Here is a 20,066-nt window from a genome sequence, read left to right as displayed (position 1 = left end):
TGATCAGCCAAACCATGTGCCGAGACCCATCAAACTCATTTCACCCAAGGACCAGGCCAGGCCAGGGCAAGGATGTGGCCGGGCACATGGAGGGCACAATGGAGGAATACCCCTGGCTGGTGGCTCCATCCACACAGCCAGCAGAGACTTGCTCTCAGATGGCCTCTGGCAACTCCAGCTGGGCACAGGGCACCATGCACAGGCAAAACACTACCTTTGCCCTCAGTGCTCTTGTGGAGGGGGCTGGCTGTTTGCAAGCACCCAGGTGAAATGAAAATGCAGCCACCCTCAGCTTATCCCAGGGCCAGCTGTGCCTCCCAGGTGCATCCTAGTACAGCCAGGCTGGTGGTATTTTCAAAAATTAAAGCCCAACTCCTGGAGCCACAAATATTTTAAAAAATAAGATGTTATGTATGCTAAGAGCTTGAAAATGCACATGGTGGAGGCTAAAGCTCCAGAAACTGAAAGGTAAGGGGAATAAGCCCAATTATTTTTTCCATGTTGAGCACAATTTAATGGTTTTGGTGACCTAAATCATGACCCTGAATGGGTCTGCTCCTTCAGGGCAAGCCGGAGGAGAAGGAAATACCACAGTCACCAGGAGCTTTCAAAATGTGCTCCGTGTTTGACAAGTGTTTGCAATAGCAGGAAGAAGAATTTTCAGCTGCTTCTTGCAAGTGTCCAAAGGCTCATTTCTGTACACTTGAACCAGGGTTTTCTCATTCCATGGGTCCAGCAGCAACAGCATTTTGAAACTGGGCAAAACTTCAGACACATCTTGACCAACTGGAAAGGAAGGACGTACACCAGCTCTGCTGGGGTGAGCTATTTTTATTTACTCCATGACAAATTAAGTAAGGGGATTGCAGAAAGGAGGAAAAAATAATTGTAGGCAGATACAAAATAAAAATGGGGAATTTATGTTTTTAATATCTGGATTTCACAAGAGGCAGGCAGGCTTTCCCCCAAGCTCACACAAACACTGAGAGCACCAGGGTGCTTCGGAGCCAGCAGCCTTCCCAGTCAATTTCTATTTTCCATCAAATGCAATAGTAACTTTCCCGTAAACAAGCATGTTCTTCAAGCCAAAGAGGCTGGAGGCAATGCCTGAGAAAAAAAAACAAACAGTCCCAAACATTTTTTTAAGCACTTAATTACAGTTCTCAAAGGCTGTATAATAGAATCTTTGAGGTAGTCTCTAAAGAAATGGGATGCAAAATTGTTTTATAATGTTCACCAAATTTTGTTATTGTTACTAACCAAAGCTCTGTAAATTTTCTAAAATGGGTCCACAAAGCATTAAGATACGTTTTATAGCCAGAGAGACTGGTATATCATCCCATCTGACCCATTGTCTAATTCAAATCCCATCTGACCTTTGCATGGAGTTCTGTAATGTGTGTTTGACTATTTGCTCATCTTTCAGAAAGGCAGTCAGGGCTTGAGGACAACAGGAGATAGAGGAGCTACTACCACCTGTGGTTTGCTTACAGTTTTGTTTAAAAACAAAAAAAATATATATATAATACAAAACACAAAAATAAGATGTTTAATTTCCAGAGTACAGAGGAAATCTTAACTGTCTTTAAAGAGCTTGTAAAAGTAATCACAGAAAGATTAAAAAATACAGTCTCTAACACTCTTACTGCCTTTCACCCTTATAACAATGCAACTGATGGAACTGAAAATGAGGTTAAGAAGTGGGGATAAAAATTCCAAGTCTGGCCCACAGATATCTCAAAATTTTATTGGCATCAATACAAAGTTCCTGAAGGACAGATTTAAAACAAACAAAAAATTTAAAAGGTCAGGAATAAAAAAAAATAACTATTTTAAAAAATACATCAAATATATGAGATGAAAATAAATAAATTGATCATGCCTAGGGAGTGAAGAGAATTCACTCCTGAAAAAGCAAGAAGTCTCAGGAAGGTCTGCTTTCCCAGAGCAGTAAGCAGACTTCGACTGACCTGACTGCAACTTTGCCTTTTGCACCAGCTAAAATCTGGCTTCAACAGTATCTGGTGCTTGTCAAAGCATCCCCAAAGGGCCCCCAAAAGTGTACATATTACTTGCAATCCACTGCTGAACTTGTCCTGTGTTATTCTGCTACTGTGGTCAAGTGACTCCAGAAACAAAGCTGGGGAAATTTAATACCTTTTATTAGAAGGGTTGGATACACAATGCAAGAAGCTAATACATGTGGGGTTTTGTTTGTTTGTTTGTTTTTATTTTTGTTTTACCATTTTGGCTTTGAAAGGCAGAAAAGTTGCTGGTGTGCCCAGAAGCCTGTTGTTTTTATTTATTTTTTTTGCCATATCAACCTAAGATTGTGCCACTATTGATGGTATTGACACACCTGAACACGCAAATGGCTGCATGACCTCTTCACTGTAAGCTTGACTTTGTAAACTTCATGCTCTCTATTGCTGCATGGCTGACGCACACTGTGGAGGCTCCCATGAGGTCTGCTTGTGCTTTACCAATATTAAATCTGGCCTCATATTTGCAGATTCTCCCTTCGGTTCATGCAGGGACAGTTCAAGGGACACTACTGCAGTGACAAGGCTGGGGACTGGGAGGATAGCACAGGTGAGACCCAAAGCCACATCTGAAGCCTTCCGTAAGACTCAGCAGTGTCCCAGAGAAAAGGGGCAATTTCTAGGCTAACAGCTTTTCCCCCCTCATTTTTGTTTCAGAAAAACCTTTTCCTTCTGGCATCACAAAGCATTTTCCATCTGCAGCTCTCAAAGAGCCTCAGCAAGACAACTAGCATGCTTTTGCCTTTGTGCAGAATGCAAAGCTGATGCTGTGGCCAGGAAGCACTTTGGGAACAGATCTAGTCTCCTGGGCCCCAGGCTGGCCCCAGTCTCCATCTACCTGGTCTGGTTCTCAAGTCAGCCTGGCTCAGGGGAACTGCAAAGGTTTCTAGGGAGAAGTCCTCCTTAGCCATCACACTTAGAAGGTGGTATGCCTAGGAGCAAGGGAGCTTAGAGGCCTTCAAAAGCTCCAGTTCATCCTCAGCCTGTGCTACCGTGATTCCATTATCCCATATTATAATAGTAGAGAATATTTCCTCTGAATGGTCTTGACTCACTGTGGCAGTAACTTGCACAGGCTCACGCTGTTACCGAACTCTTTTGAGAGTCCAGAAAGTGAGTGCAGGTGCAGAGCAGTTGTTGCCAGCACGCTCTGACAGGGCACCAAAAGGGACGGAAGTGCTGAGGGGTGGGTACCTGTGGATGACCCACCTCTTGAGAATCACAGGAAAGTGTGTGTGTTTGAGGGGGGAAGAGAGGATGCTGTGCCATCGAAGGACCAGCAGGATGAGCTTGGAGAAGCAGAACAGTCAGGGTGGGAGGGGAATTATGTGCAGCACTCCAGGAAGGTGTAACAAGGAAGAGCAGGACTGAGCAAGTCAAAGCACATTCCTCACCAGCTGGCAGGAGACAAGATCACCCTGTACGTGAGAGGGACCATGCCAGCTCCCAGCACGAGCACCATGCCCCATCTGCCTGCCAGCCGCACCTCGCTCCTGTCCCCATGCACCTCGAAGGAAATTTGGGCTCCCATGCTTTCCCCTGGGGACCAAGAGCCCAGGCCATGTGCTGCTGCTTGGCCTGGACACAGCCACTGTCCTTCAGAGAGGCTTGTGTAGGCCACCACAGACTGAGTCACAGAGAGTCAAAGATACCCTGCTGTAGTGGCCTTAGGGCTAGTAGCTGGAGGGGAAAGGTCTTTGGATTCGAGAGGTCTGAAGCTCAGTGGACAAGAGGCAGGAAAAACAGGAAGGCGGCCCAGCAGAGCAGTGTAAATGATGGCTCATGGGTGTCTTTGGCAGGCCTGAGGAATCCGAGAAAACTCTACATGGGAGCTGCTGAAATAGGTTCCTGTTGCACCACAGGCATGCATTTTGTTTCCTCTTCAGGCTCCCTGTGCTCCCCTCAATATTATTACTATCAGGAATATTTGGAAACAAAACCCCATTTCAAACTGAGCAAAATCAAGCCCTTTCATTAAGAAATCTGCCCGGTGGCATGCTTTGATCTTTTTTAGCTGAACCCATCAGCAAGCTCGGCAGGAGCTGCAAATAGCCCCGGCTGGTTTACAGCTGGCCAGCCTGCACTGAAGCAATTTTGCTTGTCTCTGGTGCCGAGACTGATTGGCTTGGAGTCCCTTTTGTAACACGGGCAGGAGGAGCTTTATCTGCGGGTTTTACATGATCCTGTGATCTTTTCCTTCGCTAATTTGCCATACGGCCTAATGAGTGTGCAGAGGCATGCGTCGCCCGGGATGGCTGCAGGCCTCCGCTCGGCAGCCGGCAGATGGTGCTCCCACCTCACCGCTCCGCGCCGTGTCCAGGCTTTGCAGGGGATCCTGGCATAAAAAACCTCCCCTCTCCTCCAGGCCAAAGCACCCGGAGTCCCCAGCACGGGTAAAACCCATGAAAAGCTGAGAGACGTCACAGCAGAGGAGCAGAGACACGTGCGGAGGGCTGGCAGCGGCCTGACACGTGCTCTCTGCGGCCACCACACGTGTCTCGTGGCACACTCATCCCTGGGCAGCGCGGTGGCTGCTGCTGAGTCCTCTACTGACACTTTGGGAAAGGCCAGTGCTCACTGACCCTCGAGAGGGAGATGGATGCTCTGCAAAGGAGATCTTGAACCACATTGTCACACTCGTGCCTCCTGACAGATCCTAGGACGACCCCCTAGGTCAGGGGCCCGCAGTCCTGGCTCAGCTGTTTGCCCTAAAACAGTAGTAAATACTGTGCTGGCACAAGCCCAGCGAGGTCCTTTTCTCTTTGCCTACGGATGACTAACATGACTAACCCTCGGCATTTACCCGCGATGAGTCAGGCCTGCAAAATCATGAGACTGGCTTGAGAATAATACACAGTGAGAGCTATTTGTGTCCAAGCCTTTAAGGTACTCTTGGGGCTTGTTTCCTCTGGAATCGGCAGGGCTGGGAACATGCTGTTCTTGCAAATGAAAGGCAAGCTGAGAGTCCCGAGCTGCAGGCGATGAGGCTTTCTGATGAGCATCAAATGTCAAAAAGCTCGCGATAGATTATAGGAGGCGGGAAGGCTGAGAAGGCATACAGACCTCTCTGAGTTGCCCCAAACTTGCTGAGTGGGGGTCCTGGCTGTTCGCATGAGAGATCTCATGCATTCAATGTTCATGCATTAAAATACTGGATCTTTCTTGCTCTGTCCTTGGCCAAAATCTTCCCTTGGCTTTCATTGTGTTGCTCATTTCCACCTTGGGAGTGGCTGCACTGCAGCAATGAGCATCAGACCAGCCTATGGGGTGCTGTGGCTCTCAGTGAGCTGTAAGGAAAGCTGAATCCTTTCCTCATAAAACGCAGGGCTCAGGTTCTGGCTCTAGCGTCAGTGTCCATTTGTACTGACCAGGATCATCTCTTCTGCCAAAATAGTCAGTCAGCCCCAATAAAAGGTGATGATCAGGAGTTTGGAGGTTGAATCAGACAGCTGGGATGAAGAAACAGCTTCAAGACATTCAGGGTAAACTGGCACCATGTATTACAAATCTTTTGCAAATACCATTGCTGACGAAGACAGAATCCAGATCCTGTCAAAATCTTAAGTATGAGGCACTTTTTTTTTTTTGATGGCTGTTAGAAAAATGTTGTGGACACTGTTGTTGGACAACCTTGACCTCTGTTCTAAATGTCCCAAGAAAAAGGCTGCTACATAAATAGCAAAGTAGCACTTTTTTTTGCCTGTTGGGAATAAGACCCTTGGCTTTCATACTGTCAACCTGTTTTCCCCACTGATGAGGGCTGCCAGAAAGAGGAGTGTTGTTGAAGCATAATGCTTTCTGAAGGAGGTATTGCTTCTCCTGTCTAAAGGGATGAGGCTAAGAGCATGGGCTAAGGCCTTTTGAAGCTGAACAGATTTTCCTTGAAGCCCTAAAAAGTAGACATCCAGAGACTGAAGGAAAGAGAAATGTGGCAAGAAACAATAACCCTTTGCTGAGTGTGAATGTTGAAGCCCACTTAGGAAAGGGGGGTTCACTCTGGTCAGGTGCTGCTGAGGGGTGTCAGCAAACTGTTCTGGCCATGCTACGTTCATTTGTCACAACTGATAGCACTCAAGCTTGCTTGTACCACTGTTTTACAAAGTCATTCATGTCTGACCTCCATCATGGCAGCATCCAAAGACATGGTCCACTGCAGCCTCCCAGTACACTTATGAAACATCAGCTGTTGAGTAGAGGCTGGCAAGTGCAGCATGGCACAGGTAACGACTTGCCCAGAGTCGGGCAATGAGGTGATGTATCGTATGATACATCTGAGCTGAAAACAGAGCAGAGCGGAGCCTGCTACCTGGGAGAGGAAGGGGAGGGAGGTTGCTCCCTACAGCATGTCAGTGCTGAGACAGGGGGTACCCTACTGAGGTGGGTGCAAGGTCATCCTGTGAAATGGGAGACTTCTGGCCAGGGGCTGCTTGGGGCTGGGAGCTCAGTGAACTGAGATGGCACCCTACCAGGTGCAAAAGAGGATCCTGTATGAAGTGAGCTCTTCCCAAGCACCAGAGTTTATTTGGTGACCTGCATCTGGTCTCAGAGTGCATATCAACAGTGATGTTGCACCAGTTTTACAGTAATACATGCAAAGTAGGAATGAGCCCTGTGTTTAGAGGACACAGAGCATTCATTACACCATCCATGTCACACCAATAGAGAGCAGGCCAAAAAAAAAAAAAAAAGCAACTGCTACCACATAAGAAGACTAATGTTGATATTAATCCATCACCAGGTGAAATTTTCTGGAATTAGGTACTTCAGGTAACTTTGTTGTTACCTGTTACCACCACAAAAGTCATGCTAACTCCCAGAGTTTCTGCTGCCAGCCTTCATAGCAGTACACATTTGGAAGAAGAATCCCACCCTTCCTCTGCTCAGCTTTCAGAAATATGGCAAAATGATTCAGACCTCACGTCACCAGGGTGAGTGAAGAGTAATAAATACATAACCCTTGGTGGCAGTGAAGGCACGAACTTGGGGCGTGCGGTCCCTGCAGTTCCCTCTCCTACACGGGGATGGCGATGCTGTCTCAGCTCTTCTTTCAGCCGACAATGCACACTGTGCGCTCTGTGAAGGGCTTTTTTTAGCACCACAGGGCGTGCTGATAGATGATTGCACATGACAGGAGTCATTCTTACAGCTAGAGTCTGTCTGCTCTTGCTACGTCCGAAGCCTTGCATGCAGCTGCCGGAACAGCCCTACCCGCCTGGGTTCTGTAAGAAGAGAAAGAACAAAATGTCTTCAGGAATTAAGTGTGGCTGGTTTCTGGGAGGCTTTTTTTTATGCCTATTTACAGACTGTATCAGTGATTGTTAGGTGGTGATGCTCACGGGAGAGAGCACATCCTGCTCAGGAAACAGGGTCTCCTAATTCCAGCTCAGACTTTGAGCGTGGATAAATTATTCCCCTTTCACATGCCCCAGTCTTCCTCCACAGCCTAAGTGTCTACTTAAACTGTAAGCTTTTGGAGACAGTGAGTATCTTCCAGTTTGGGTTTGTAGAGCACCTGGCAAAATAGGGACCTTGATCTTGATTGCAGCTTTCACTCATTATTTTAATAATAAGCATCAAAGTCATCATATAAATTAATTTACCTGAACACTCCCTTGGCATTATTGCCTCTAGATCATGTGTGATAAGAAATGATGGAGGAAACTGTGCGTGTGTGCACGTGTGCATGTCTGTGTGTGTAAAACCCCTTTCTGAGTTTGGTGTGACTGGAGGTGTGACACCTGGGCTGTAGGCAGGGGTGACTGCCCTCCAAGTGGCAGCACCGCACCTCAGGCGTGATGTGTGTGCCATCTCCGCTGCCTGCCACAAGGTTTCTTCCGTGTGGGAAGAAGGAGTCAGCTCCCGGGCTTGGAACCCAAAGGATGATTTTGTAGCAGTTGTGGTGGTTCTCTGCAGAGAGCACCTCCTTAGAGAGGGGGACACACCGGCACTGGAGGGTGACCAGTACCTCCATTACACGTGGCTACAAGGGATACTGGTTGATCCATCTGATAAAAAAAAAAAAAAAATTGTGCAGATAGGGAACTCCAGTCCCTTCCCTGTTTTTCATTGTTCATTAGAAACATCACTGGAAGTAGGAGGTGTCAGTTCATAAGAGAAACTCCCTTTTGACTAAAAGAATCCTGGCAAAGGACTTTTTAAACAGGGACGTTTGTCATTTTTCCATGAGTAATGTGAGGAGCTGTCCTGGTTCCAGTTAGGACAGAGTTAATTTTCCTCCTAGTAGCTGGTAGGGTGCTATGTTTTGGATTAGGATGAGAAGAGCGCTGATAACATGCTGATGTTTTAATTGTTGCAGAGCAGTGCTTACACCAGGCCAAGGACTTTTCGGCTTCTCGCTCTGTCCTGCCAGCGAGCAGGCTGGGGGTGCAGCAGGAGCTGGGAGGGGACAGACCCAGGACAGCTGACCCAAACTGGCCAAAGGGGTATTCCATACCATCTGGCGTCATGCTAAACAATATATAGGGGTGGCTGGCCGGGGTGGGGGGCCGGCTGCTCGGGGATGGGCTGGGCATCGGTCAGCGGGTGGTGAGCAATTCCATTGTGCATCACTTGTTTTCTTACACATTATTATTATTAATACTATTATCATTATCACTATTATTATTATTGTTATTATTATATTCCTGTCTTAATAAACTGTCTTTATCTCAACTCACCGGCTTCACTTTCCCGTTTCTCTCCCCCATCCCAGAGAGGGAGGGGGGAGGGTGAGCGAACGGCTGTGTGGTGTTTAGCTGCCAGCCGGGTTAAACCACAACAGGAGCACTAATACTGCTTCCCCTGTTATTAAGAGAGCAAACTTCTCTCCTAGCACAGCAAAAGAGTGAACCCCACTGTGCACCTCAACTCCAATGGGATGTTGTCCAGCTTTGCTGGGCTGCCTGGAGCGTACAGTCTCTACCAGAGAAAGACAGTTTCATTTGTGTATTCCTTTTCTTGATGAAGACATCAGCCAGTCATCCAGAAGACCTGGTGTTTCTCACTGTGCTTCTTCAGGCCACTTTTGTGTCTTCTGTGTCTCTCTGCCCCAGTTCAGCAAACCCACATCGACACTGCACGGAATCTCTCTGGCGACAGCAGGCATCCTGAAGCAACAGTGAAGCTCTGTTCCTCATCTGCCAGTTAGTTTCTAATCCAGGCTTTGCTATTTTTATCCAGTTAGGATTTCTCCACTCCCTTAATAAATATATATTGTGGCACTCTATCAAGTGTCTGGCCAAAGAAGAGCAGTTTGCAATCATTTCTGGCCGTACTGACCCTGAGCAGTTGCATTGATGATATAGAAGGGCAGAGCGCTGAGGAGTCCTACCATGCCTGCTGTCTTCCCCATGCACTGAAGGAGTACGCACCCTACATGTCACAAGAAAGGACCTTCCTCGATGTCCCAACAGAAGAGGAACTGTCCCCACTGCCATGTCCTCTCGTGACATCAGCCCCAGTGTGTCCTCCGTGTGCTACTTCTGGTCTGGACCACCACCAGACGTTGCTGAGGCTTCATCTGAGCTGAGCCAAAGCACACATTCAAAACGTGATAAGCCCTGTAATAATGGGGAAAAGGTGGCCTCAGGCATGCCATTTGTAATAACAGCTAAATAGTGAGCTGTTTGAAGTGAAGTGAAGCTTGGAGCTGTTCTCCCTTTGCCTCTGCTGGGTTATCTTGAGTGGAAAAAAGCCAAAATTTCCAAGGTACTAGTGACCACAAGTGAGTTTCTAAGAGCAGAACTCCTAAGGAAAAAAATCAAAAAACCTCTCTAATCCTGATTTCCAGGAAAAAATAATAATAATAATAATAATAATGGTGTCCCTGCTCTATGAAAACTGATCCCTTCACAGTATTTTTGGCAGGATTTCTAAAATCACCTTCAACGTATGTAAAACTAGGGCTGGATGTCTTCTATTCAGGGCTAAAATTATGGTTCATTCTCTTATGTTCACCCAAATACATTAATAAGTTTTTTTCAAGCATTGTTAGGGCTCATCTATGCTCTTTGGATAGCTCATACTGAAATCAGCACCAGCTTGTAACTTCTCTGCTGAGGAAAGGTGAACTGACCCCTAATGGAGAGGCAGGCAGAACCTCAGCTGTGCCTCCTTCCCTCTTCCAGGTGTGGGGATTGAGGTGCTGGAGGATGAAGGGCAGCTGAACAGTGGGGCTCTGCTATAAAAGGAGCCTGCTGGGACAGGAGCCTTCAAAAGGCTGGAGGAAGAAGATTGAGAATGAGAATGAGAATGTGTAGGCTGTTGCTGATGTGATGTGCTGGGGGATGATAGGCTGCAGCAAAACTCTTAGAGTACAACTAGGGACTGAATCTCAGAAGTTGTGTCTGTGGGTTAGGCAGCTGTTTAAGTCTTGTAAAACAGCTGCTAGATAAAAGGGGAAGTGGATGTATTTGGAAACTACCTATTATGACTGGTACCATCTAGGGGAAGGGGAGCATAACAAAGCACGGTCTGCTCTCAGGGAAGAAAATATAATTTTGCTGAGGAGGGGATTAACTTTTGCAATTCTCCCTAGCTTCTAGCTTTTTTCTGGGATTAGGTATGCTCTGGTGAGAGAGGAAAAGGTCTTAGGGTATGGGATTAGGAACCAGAAGCAATCCTGAGGGTCTACAGCTTGTAAGTATTTCTGAAAGTCTGGAATAGCCTGTCCTCAGGGAAAGGAGCGACTTGGTTTCTACGGCCATATATGCAATGAGGGCTTCAGAAGTCTTCTGTCCTGATGATGTGGTAATCTGATCTCCTACATGTCATGTCTCTGCTTATTGCTGGGATACCATCAGGGTCTCGAAGCTTGTGAATTGGTTCTGTGGACATAGCCTCTGTCTGAAGTGCTTCTGTGCCCCCCTCCCAAGGGTCTGGGGGAGCTTTGTTTCTTAGGTCTCTGCACTCTAATGGTGGATCTGTAGGCTCTTCCTACACCAGAGCAGCTCAGCTGCAAGGTCCTGTTGCCCAAGCCGGGACATTTCTCAGCTGGTGACCTTGCAGGCACTGTGCTGGAGGGCAGAGCTTAGGCAGTGTCATCTGAGGAGCTGGAGGCTAGGGCCACCCTGTGATGAGATCTGTCCCTGAGCTGCTATCTTGGTTGGGTGATTTCAGACTTAGGAGTGTTTGTGTGCTGGCGGTGCCAGGCCAGTTCATTTCACTTAGGTAACCCCTGCGCTCCTCCCGTGTCAGAGCGTGTGATGTGCATCCATCAGCTGGTTTCCTTGTTGCCTGGTATCAGTCTTATCGCCCGTGAAGTTTACTGTTCTTTGGTTTCTGTGATCAGCCAAAGATTCAGCAACTCTCTGGCCCTGCTGTTTGCAGACAAACAGAAAATCTGGCACTTTTGTTAGTGTGACCATGTCCCTGTGGTAGTTGACAGGCTGTCTGAGGTAAAATTGCAGATGTTTGATCTTCAAACAGTGTCCATAGGGAATCTTACTAGCTCTGAACAGCTACTGTCTCCTTTGATATCTGAAGAGTAGATATCCTAGCTGAAAGGTTTCCAATAACTATATTTTCCTTGCTGTTTCATCACTAAGCAAATAAAGCAACAGCAAACCTTTGTATTGCTTAATTATCTATATTTTTTAAAGCATTTTTATCTTGAGTTGACTTCCCATCTCCATCTGCAAAATGTTCTTAGGCAAAAGTGCATAACCAAATAGGCCTTGTGATGCTTCAAAATAACTGATCCCCTAAGCCTCTGGTGATGGAGGGCAGTTCCAGTTATTCCTTTAACATGTGCAGCAACATCGCCTAAGCTGCAGCAGGGGTTGTGTTGCACAAGGCCCTGTGAGGTGGGGACTAATCCCTCCTGTGACGAAGGAGTAAGAGGACACGGCTAAGGTTCCTCTGCAGGTCACTGGCAGAGTGCGAAGGAGCATCCGAACTTCCTGAGCCCTAGACTAGTTCACATTTCATGCATCAGGTGGGGGGAGAAAAAAAAAAAAAAAAAACTTTGATCTTCATGAGAATGAAGGAGGCAAGGGGGAAGCGGGAACTTGTGCACTGCTGGTGGGGGAGCTGGTATGTTCACCTCGTTGCATGTAGGGCCAGACCAGAGACACTTCTCTGGGGCGAGGGAGTGGATGTCCCTGGAGTTTAATGTGAGTGGGTGTATTGTTCGGTACAGGTTCCCTCATCCACTCTATCTGCGCTGTAACTAATTTAGCTCCTAAACTGCTGGCATTTAATCGTGAGGCTCTTGATGGCTTCTCTCTAGTAACTCTGGTGGTGCAGCCTTGGAGAACTCCCACGTGATACTTGGGGCTTTTTCAATGCCTCCCTGCCAGACAAAGTGCCATCTGCTTGGGTGCCCAGCTGCTGGCGGCAGCGGTTTGGCAGCATTAGAGGCACGGCAGAGGGAGAGCACGGGGGGAGGCAGAGACAGGTGTTACCTTCTGAAGTAGGAAGGCTTCTGTTTGAAACAGGGACTTGATAACATTTTGGCACTGATAGGGAGCATTTGGAAAGGGGTCCCCTTAGCATGTGGGATGTCACCAAGCGTAAAGCTTTCTGTGAAGTCTGAGGTAGAGGTCGAAGTGTCAAAGCTAAGCAAAATGTTCAGGACTGTCTCAGCACAATTGACATCACCTGTTTCACACAGACAAAAGAGATAGGAGGAAAAAAGGAAAGTGAGATTTGAGAACTTCAAGTGAGTAAAAATTCATGACTAATACCCTTAAAGCAGAGCTGAGCTAGCTCACTTTTCCATTTATCTCTGATCACACCTGGCTTGATTCCTTTTGCTTGGGCATTAAATGAATTCAACGGCTACAGGCATTGTGGGGGCTCAGGAAGTACCACAGGCTGGGGATCTTCTTTTGCTCTCCACATCGGGTGCCGGGCAAAAAAGTGAAGTGCTTCGTGGTCTGCCTGAAGCCAGCTGATAATTGCAAATGTTTGCTGATTGCAGCTCACTTGGGCTGCCAGAACTGGCTGCCCAAACTGAGAAAGCGCTCACAGCCAGGACCTAACCTGGGATGACGGTGGTGGTGGGGAAACAGCAGAAAAACACTGCTTCTTGCCTTAATAAATCATGCTGTTGCTCATATCAGCTTGGTGGGGTTGAAGGAGCTATCAGAGATGACAGGAAGCACGCTTGCTGAAGCAGAAAGTTTTGCTTGAGTGCTGTTTCAGCTAGGCATGTGTTAGCACCGTGCTCACAGGGGTCAGGTGTGCATGTGAAACTTCAGTGATCGAGGCTGGAACACCACCAGGAAATCTGGAAGCATATTTCACCTGTCACAGCCTTTGTCTCTTTGGTTCAATCACTCCCATCATTGTTTGGACAGAAGGTTTTGAGACTATAACCCAGGAGCAGGGTTCAAAAGACCGTGTTGGGTTCTCAGTTTTGCCATGAATGCCTTGGGCTGCCTCATACGAGGCACTTCTGTGCCTGCATCGGGATTTGGGGTTTTGCCTCTTGGGCTACAGGCTCTCTGTAGGGCTGGAGCCGCTTTTATGTGCGAGACTGTGTAACCTAGTTCAAGCCTTTCAGAACTTAAATGGGAGGAGTGATCATCACAGACGATGAGGCTACTGGTAGTTATTAAAAAGAAGGGTCTGGATGTAATATGACTGTTCTTCCTTAGGCCTCTAAGCATCTGCTGCTGGCTGTGGTTAGTCAGAGGATGCTTTTGGTGTTACTCAAGCTCATTTTGTTGCAATAATGATTCAAACAAGCTCACGTTCTTTATGTCTAATCTGGAGAAATCTGCTCCTTAAGTGGAGGCACAGACATGACAGCCCTGGAGAGATGGGAACACAGATTACCTGGAGGCAGATTCAGGGGGAGGCTTACAAGGTAAAATGTTGTTGTGCCTTGCAACACTTGTTGTTTTTCCGCATTAGAAGTGCTGAATCTGCATAGTTTCCCTGGACATCAGTGGCAGCCCCGAGACATCACCTGTGGAGACACCTGAAATAAGCACATTCTGTAGAAGAATTGAAGGCTGAAGTGACAGGCTGCTTCTGTAGAAAGTCTAATGGTGAGGTTGTGTCTGACAGTCTGGGGTCCCCTGCCACAATGAAGCATGCAGAGAAGACACGTAGGTGATGGAGCAGATGGCAGCTGGCTTGCTCTCACGTGGGACCTTCTCTCTTTGCCCTTACAAATATGCACGTGGTTCCTGTCAAATCCTTCTGCAGGGCTGGCTTTGACTGCATTTTTTACAGCACGTTTCAGGGGGAGGAATATATTCCCCACACCCACCAGTTCCCTCTGGCAAGCAGTAGCAAGGATTTTGTGTGGATTTCAACAGATCATTTCATGGCCAGTGGCTTGTTTAGTCAAAGAAGCTGTCCTATGCTAACACCATCAGTCCTAGTGGTGTCTGCAGGACCCAGCACCAACATCTGAGTGCCACGCTGTCTTTAATATGTTTCTTCCAAACAAGTGTTATAAATTCCTTTTTCCTTGTTAGCAGAAGACATAGATCACAACTTTTATTTCTTAAAATATCTTTTATTAGCTGTTGTTATTAATAGAATCAAGCTGTTATGTGAAGAGTTACCTGCTATTACTAATAACATGTTCACTTACATATTCATTCATGCTCACTGTTACCCAGCTGGAGCAACTGTTGGGAGGCCAACCCCAACAAGCACACTTGGAAGCAGAAGGTCATCCTGATGCACCAGTGGTTTCTAGGTAGGTGTTTAGAAATTCCTTCGGAGGGCACTTTGTTTCATCAGGCGCACACATAACTATGTAGTCTTCACCTGCGTATAGCAGCCAACGCCCTCAAGGGTGTGTGAACGAAGTTATACAACCTGTTGTAGATGATAATGTCTGCTGGCAGCTGTGTGCAGTATCAGGCTCTGGTGGTCTAAATTTATCAGTTCTTGCGAATTCATCAGGATTACTAGCCTCCGGAATTAATCAGTCCTTGGGATCCTTCCACATAGTATCTTCTTAGCACAATTCTTTCTTCTCTTTGGCCTGTGATGTTTCTTTGTCACTATTTCTCCATTCAAATTTATAGAAACATATAGAACTTACACACAAAATTGCACAAAAAGGGCTTTTATGACACCAGAGGTCATTGCTTTACTGGCATGGTGGAAGGCAAACTTACCTGGCCAGGAGATAGGACTAGGGGAACATGCAGCCCACTTGAAGTGAAATCTGTGCTGTCTGTCCCTGTAAAAGTCCCATGCCTTTGAGCTGAAATCAGGAGCATCATTGCCTCTGACAGATACCAATATGCATAGCACTCGGCCCCTGCAGCACAGACTTGTTGCCAAAGTATGTCTTTGACAGAGTCCATGATATTGTGGCATGAGGTGAGCTTGAGTTCATTGGGAATAAAGTGGATGGTAGGTAGATGGATCAGTACTTGGGCATGCCAATGCTACCGTCTCCGTCTTTCTGTGGGTGAAGTCCATGTTTATCTCCAGCTGGCCTCAGAGCCTCTATGCCATACCTCCTGACTCAGAAAAGCCTCCATGCCACAGCTCTCCTTGGTGTTTTGAGGACTGTTTGGGTTCTGCCCACCACCTTTGCTGCCCTTTGCAACAACTTTTTTGCCCTGGATCTCTCCATCCATGGGGATGTAATGTAATGTCCCTTCCTATTTTAAAGCCTTTACTTGGGCTTGTGACCAATCCTACTAACCTTCCTGTTTCCCCTTCTGACAAAAAATGGTTTGGTTACACACTTTAAAGAGGTCTAAACACACGTTCAGGTAGACTAATGCTAGTTTCTGACTTTTAATAGTATCCATGGATTTTTGTCTCATGTCAGCATTTCAGGGCACTCCTTCTGATGCTCTGGAGCCGAATGTGGATACGCAGAGGCTTTTACAGGTGGTCTGGCTGTCTCATATATGGAGCAATGACCTTCTCCACCAGCTGTGTTCTGTGCTGTAACGTATGGGTGTCCAGCCTGGCTGCAGGTTGGAGAAGGGAGCTCCTTGCAGGCTCTGGAAGGGTTAAGAGGAGCACAGTGACTACGTGGCACAAAGCAGCCAGCAAATTACACACCTGCCCTATGTGGGAACCTGGCAGAGCGGGATGGCTCAGGCCTTCAAACCAGGAGAGCTTTCTGGGATCTTAGCCATATGGCATGCTGCACTGGTTCCTTGTGAATAGGTTCGCTTGGGGCTTTCCTATATGTGTGGTTAATGAAATCGTCTACTCCTTCAGCAGGTCTCAATTAGTCTGGCTGCTCTGTGAGAGGCACTGGCTCAGTCTGGCAGCTTCGCCGATGGTCTCAGTTCGCTCCTCTTGCTTTCGCCCAGAGGAGTCTGCTGCTGAAGGAGGAAACACCTTTCCTGGCTGCACAGCGAGGGTCTCCAAAGAAACCTGGGCTGTAGTTTGTGCGTAGTTGGCAAGACTGAATATAATGCCAGCCAGTGAACCAGGAGAGAGGAATTATCATCTTGGGTGTCTCCACAGTGGAGGAAAGGGGTGAGTGCTCTGCAACTCTTCCTTATTCAAGCCCTACTTTTTCCCCTCCATGGAGCCTGAACCTCCAAGAGGTTCCTGGCCTGAGCAGCCAAAGTGGCTGGGAATAAGTGTTGGGCTATCGGACGCTGGAATAAAGAAATCTGTGAGCTACCGAAGAGGCTCCTGAGCACCATCGCATGGGCCATGCCTTTCCCTACTGCAGGCTGGCTCTCAGTGCGACTCGAGCAGCCAGCAAGGAGAGGAGAAACCAGCCTGCCCGATCACTCAGCAGCTTGGTGCTCTGACCTGTGTCATGGTCAGCTGTGCAGGAACCACAGGGGGACCTGGCTGGTGTAACCAAGAAAATGGAGGGAGTTGGGTTTTTAGAAGGAACTGATATGGAGAAACAATTTGTGCCTCTCTCAGGCATGTTGTGGTGGGGAAGGAATGACTTTAGACACTTTTTTTTTCTTGTGGAGAAAAATGAGAGGGTTGTGCTGATGTGCTTGGCAGCTAGCTGTGTAGGTAGCTGTTACCTGTGATGGTGGAGGGGAGGTCAGCAATGTGCAGGCTAACACACATTGCACATCTTTACATTGCTGGTATTTTGTGGCAGATATCAAAAGTGTTCAGAAGTTCCACACAACTAGAAATTAAAAACAGGTGGTGGTTTGCAGTTCATATGATAAAATGCATAAACCAGGAGGAAAGTGTGAAAAGGCTAAGCTGACATGTCAGTAAAGCAGAGCCACTAGCTGTCGATTTAAGTGCTAAGATAAGTGGTGCTGGTTGTTTCACAAAGTCAGGTTCCTTACCAGTTATTGCAGAGCTTCCATTTGGGAAATGGGAGCCATGTGCAGCCCTTATTGACAGATCTTGCTTTGCATGTGCTATGTTACGGTTTGCAATGCCAGGTACTCTTTTTTATTGTTTGCCTATGTCACTGATTGCCATCGCTGGCTGTGTCTATTGTGCCATTTGCTATCTGTCAAGCTCCCACCCACGTTACCCTGATGGCTCAATCAAAAGCTCTCCAGCAACTTGGTTATTTCTTGTCCTCTGCTGCCAGTTCCTCATAGACGGTACTCTTGTAATCACTATCTTGCAGTAAGAACAGTTTTGCACCAGCATCCCCGTCTCCCTCAACACAAAGAGGTGCCTAGCCCTGTCCTCTCAGCCATGGAAAAGCTATTTCCAAATGCAGGAGAAAGGAGGCAGATTTGCAGTAGTTGTAAATCTGAGCTTCTGCTGAGAGGTGCCTTAACAACACCAGCTGGCCTGGAGCATCTCAGGACTTTTCACTGGGGATGGGGGAATTATCTTTAAACTAAAGGGGTGAAGGGATTGTATTTAAACTAACACACTGTCTAAATGAGCACTGCTCTCCTTTACTGCTGCACTGGGGTCCTTCCTGACCACGAACCAGCTCTTCGTGTTGAGGGAAGTAGCACTTTCTCCACAGCAGCCCTTTTACAGAGGGGATCTGAGGACATATACCAGGCTAATGTGCTCTGAAGTGGGGTTTGCATGAAAGATACAGTGCCTGATCCCAGCCTGACCTTGTAAATATTTACTATTTGATATGCCCTGAGCAGTCCTATACATGTGAGCATGGCAATGGACAGCAAGAACATTTATAAGTATGTGGGTGTTACTGCCCTTTGTGCTCAAGCTCGTGCCAAAAGGCCAGAAAAGCTATATCTGCCCTGCCTCTTGGAGACCAGAGGTCAGAGGCCATTGGCACTGACACCATGTGCTACGCCCAGGCAAACATTTGGGTTAGAAACGTCTGTATGTGCTGGCCATGCAGAATGGAGATGTATCGTTATTGTGCAACTAAAGGGCAAAGAGACTGTCCTCAGCATTTGCTGAGCTTAGCATTCGCCTGTGGCACAGCTCAGTGATGTGCTGCCAGGCAGCATGGCAGTCAGGAGGCAGGAGGGTTTCTCCAGCCACGGAGCAACCTGTTACAGCACAACACAATACTGGGGCTGAATGAACCTAACTCAGCAGGGCAGGTAAATTCAGCTGAGGTGGTTACTGACAACGACCTGCGAGGCGTGTAGCGATGCTTGCAGTATGTGCTGTACCTGCTCAGGTAGAGGAAGGGGCTGGCAGTAAATGTGCTGCTGAGGAATGAAAGGCCTCCAGTTCCCATGGCAGAGGCGTTTGCTGCTGTGCTGTGCTGTCCCGTTAGCTCTGGACATCCAGATGAGGATGCAGGCACAGAACAAATATTAGGAGAGCTGTACCTTGACCCACCTACCATTCAAAAGCATTAAATATTTAGATGTGCAGTCAAATGATTTCAGTCTCTTGACAGAAAACCTCCTGGGAGGGGGTGCTTTTGTTTCAGTGCTTACTGCAGTGCCCTCTCATTGCACAGGAACTGGGTTCTGGTAAGGGTTTAGTTTAAAGCAGCAAAGGATGGGATATTGTTTGGGTCCAGTTTTCCTCAGAGGCTGAGGGATAGCCAAAGTCCCTGGAGACCTGCCTTGTCAGCATCACAGAAACAGAAGCAGCTGAACTCCAAATGCAGCGGATAAGACAAGTTTCATACCACAGCCATAAACATCCCTAACCAAACTCTGGCTCCCCTGTGCTAGATGTGAAGTCTCTTCTCCAGAGACCACAGCAGAAAATCTAAGGAGCAGGAAAGCAGCATCTGTGCCAGTTCCTGGAGGATGAGGAGACATACCCAGTGTCATGGAGGAAGCCAATGGCAGAGTGGGAAGCAAGTAAATGCATTAGTTAGTGACTCAGACTCCAGGCTGGCCCAGCCCAAGGGGTGTGAACCTGCGTCATCCTCCTGACCAGCTAAATTCCACCGAGGGGACCTCTTGCCAGCGGATAATGTGGTCCCATCAGAGCTGAAATGCTGCCAGAAACCAGAAATATCATCTTGAAGAAGAAAGAAAAAGGGAGAAAATTGTTCTGTCCATATTGAAATGCTGCGGTTTGGGTATTTTCAAAATGAAATGTTTCTAGCTTCTGCTTGGAAAAGACTTTCCAGCTGTATTTCTGTGCAAGAGAACTGATTGTATATATTATAATGGAAGGATTCAAAATCTAAAATAAAGGAGGGGAAACACTCAAAACTAAAAGACAGAACTCCCTCAAAAACAACCAACCAGACAACATCTGGGAAATCCCAGCTCTTCGTCTGTAAATCAATCTGAAAAGACCGAGGAGATTTTCCTTTGATTTTCCACTGTCAGGTTCATCCTGCATCCAAACGAAAGCTCTTACTGGTATATGTAATTTCTGCAAAACAGAAATGTCCAATTTTATGCACTTTTCACACATTCCCTTATGCTTTGCCTGCACATGACTCAGCTGAATGGGAATTGGAGAGATTAGGGACAAAGAAAATTCTCACAAACACAGAAAATAAATCCCATATGGATATTAAAACAAAGCTAGTGCATCATTAGCAGTGCTTTTAAAGAGCCTTGATATTTCCTGAAAACTCCCATGTGTCTGCAATATCTTCCACAACATCAATCCTAGCATGTTACATGGTCATTAGTCCAAAGAACATACTCATCCATTTATGAGTTTGAATTATGAGCTCCATTGCCAAAAATCCAATGTTTATTGTGTGCCATGTTGGTAATTTGATGGCTG

At 47.1% G+C, this 20,066-nt stretch overlaps 2 long non-coding RNA genes across 3 annotated transcripts; both read left to right on the top strand.

The window, feature by feature from the left end:
* Positions 1 to 478: 478 nt before the first annotated feature.
* LOC106049699 (uncharacterized) lies at positions 479 to 10,790 on the top strand. The gene is made up of 3 exons (XR_001214538.3): positions 479 to 820; positions 2,513 to 2,592; positions 2,700 to 10,790. It is a non-coding gene; the product is annotated as an uncharacterized lncRNA (long non-coding RNA).
* Positions 10,791 to 11,450: 660 nt separating this feature from the next.
* Positions 11,451 to 19,590, top strand: LOC106049444 (uncharacterized). Of its 2 annotated transcripts, XR_001214520.3 has the most exons (4): positions 11,451 to 12,702; positions 13,902 to 14,038; positions 14,621 to 14,700; positions 16,197 to 19,590. It is a non-coding gene; the product is annotated as an uncharacterized lncRNA (long non-coding RNA). The 2 variants fall into 2 exon arrangements; XR_010833013.1 differs by having other exon boundaries at positions 13,902 to 14,700.
* Positions 19,591 to 20,066: the final 476 nt, after the last annotated feature.

Source organism: Anser cygnoides, chromosome 7 (genome assembly GCF_040182565.1).
Source record: "Anser cygnoides isolate HZ-2024a breed goose chromosome 7, Taihu_goose_T2T_genome, whole genome shotgun sequence".
NCBI classification, from domain to species: Eukaryota; Metazoa; Chordata; class Aves; order Anseriformes; family Anatidae; genus Anser; species Anser cygnoides.
The sequence above is the reverse complement of the archived record's forward strand: the minus strand, read 5'-3'. Positions and strand labels throughout refer to the sequence as shown.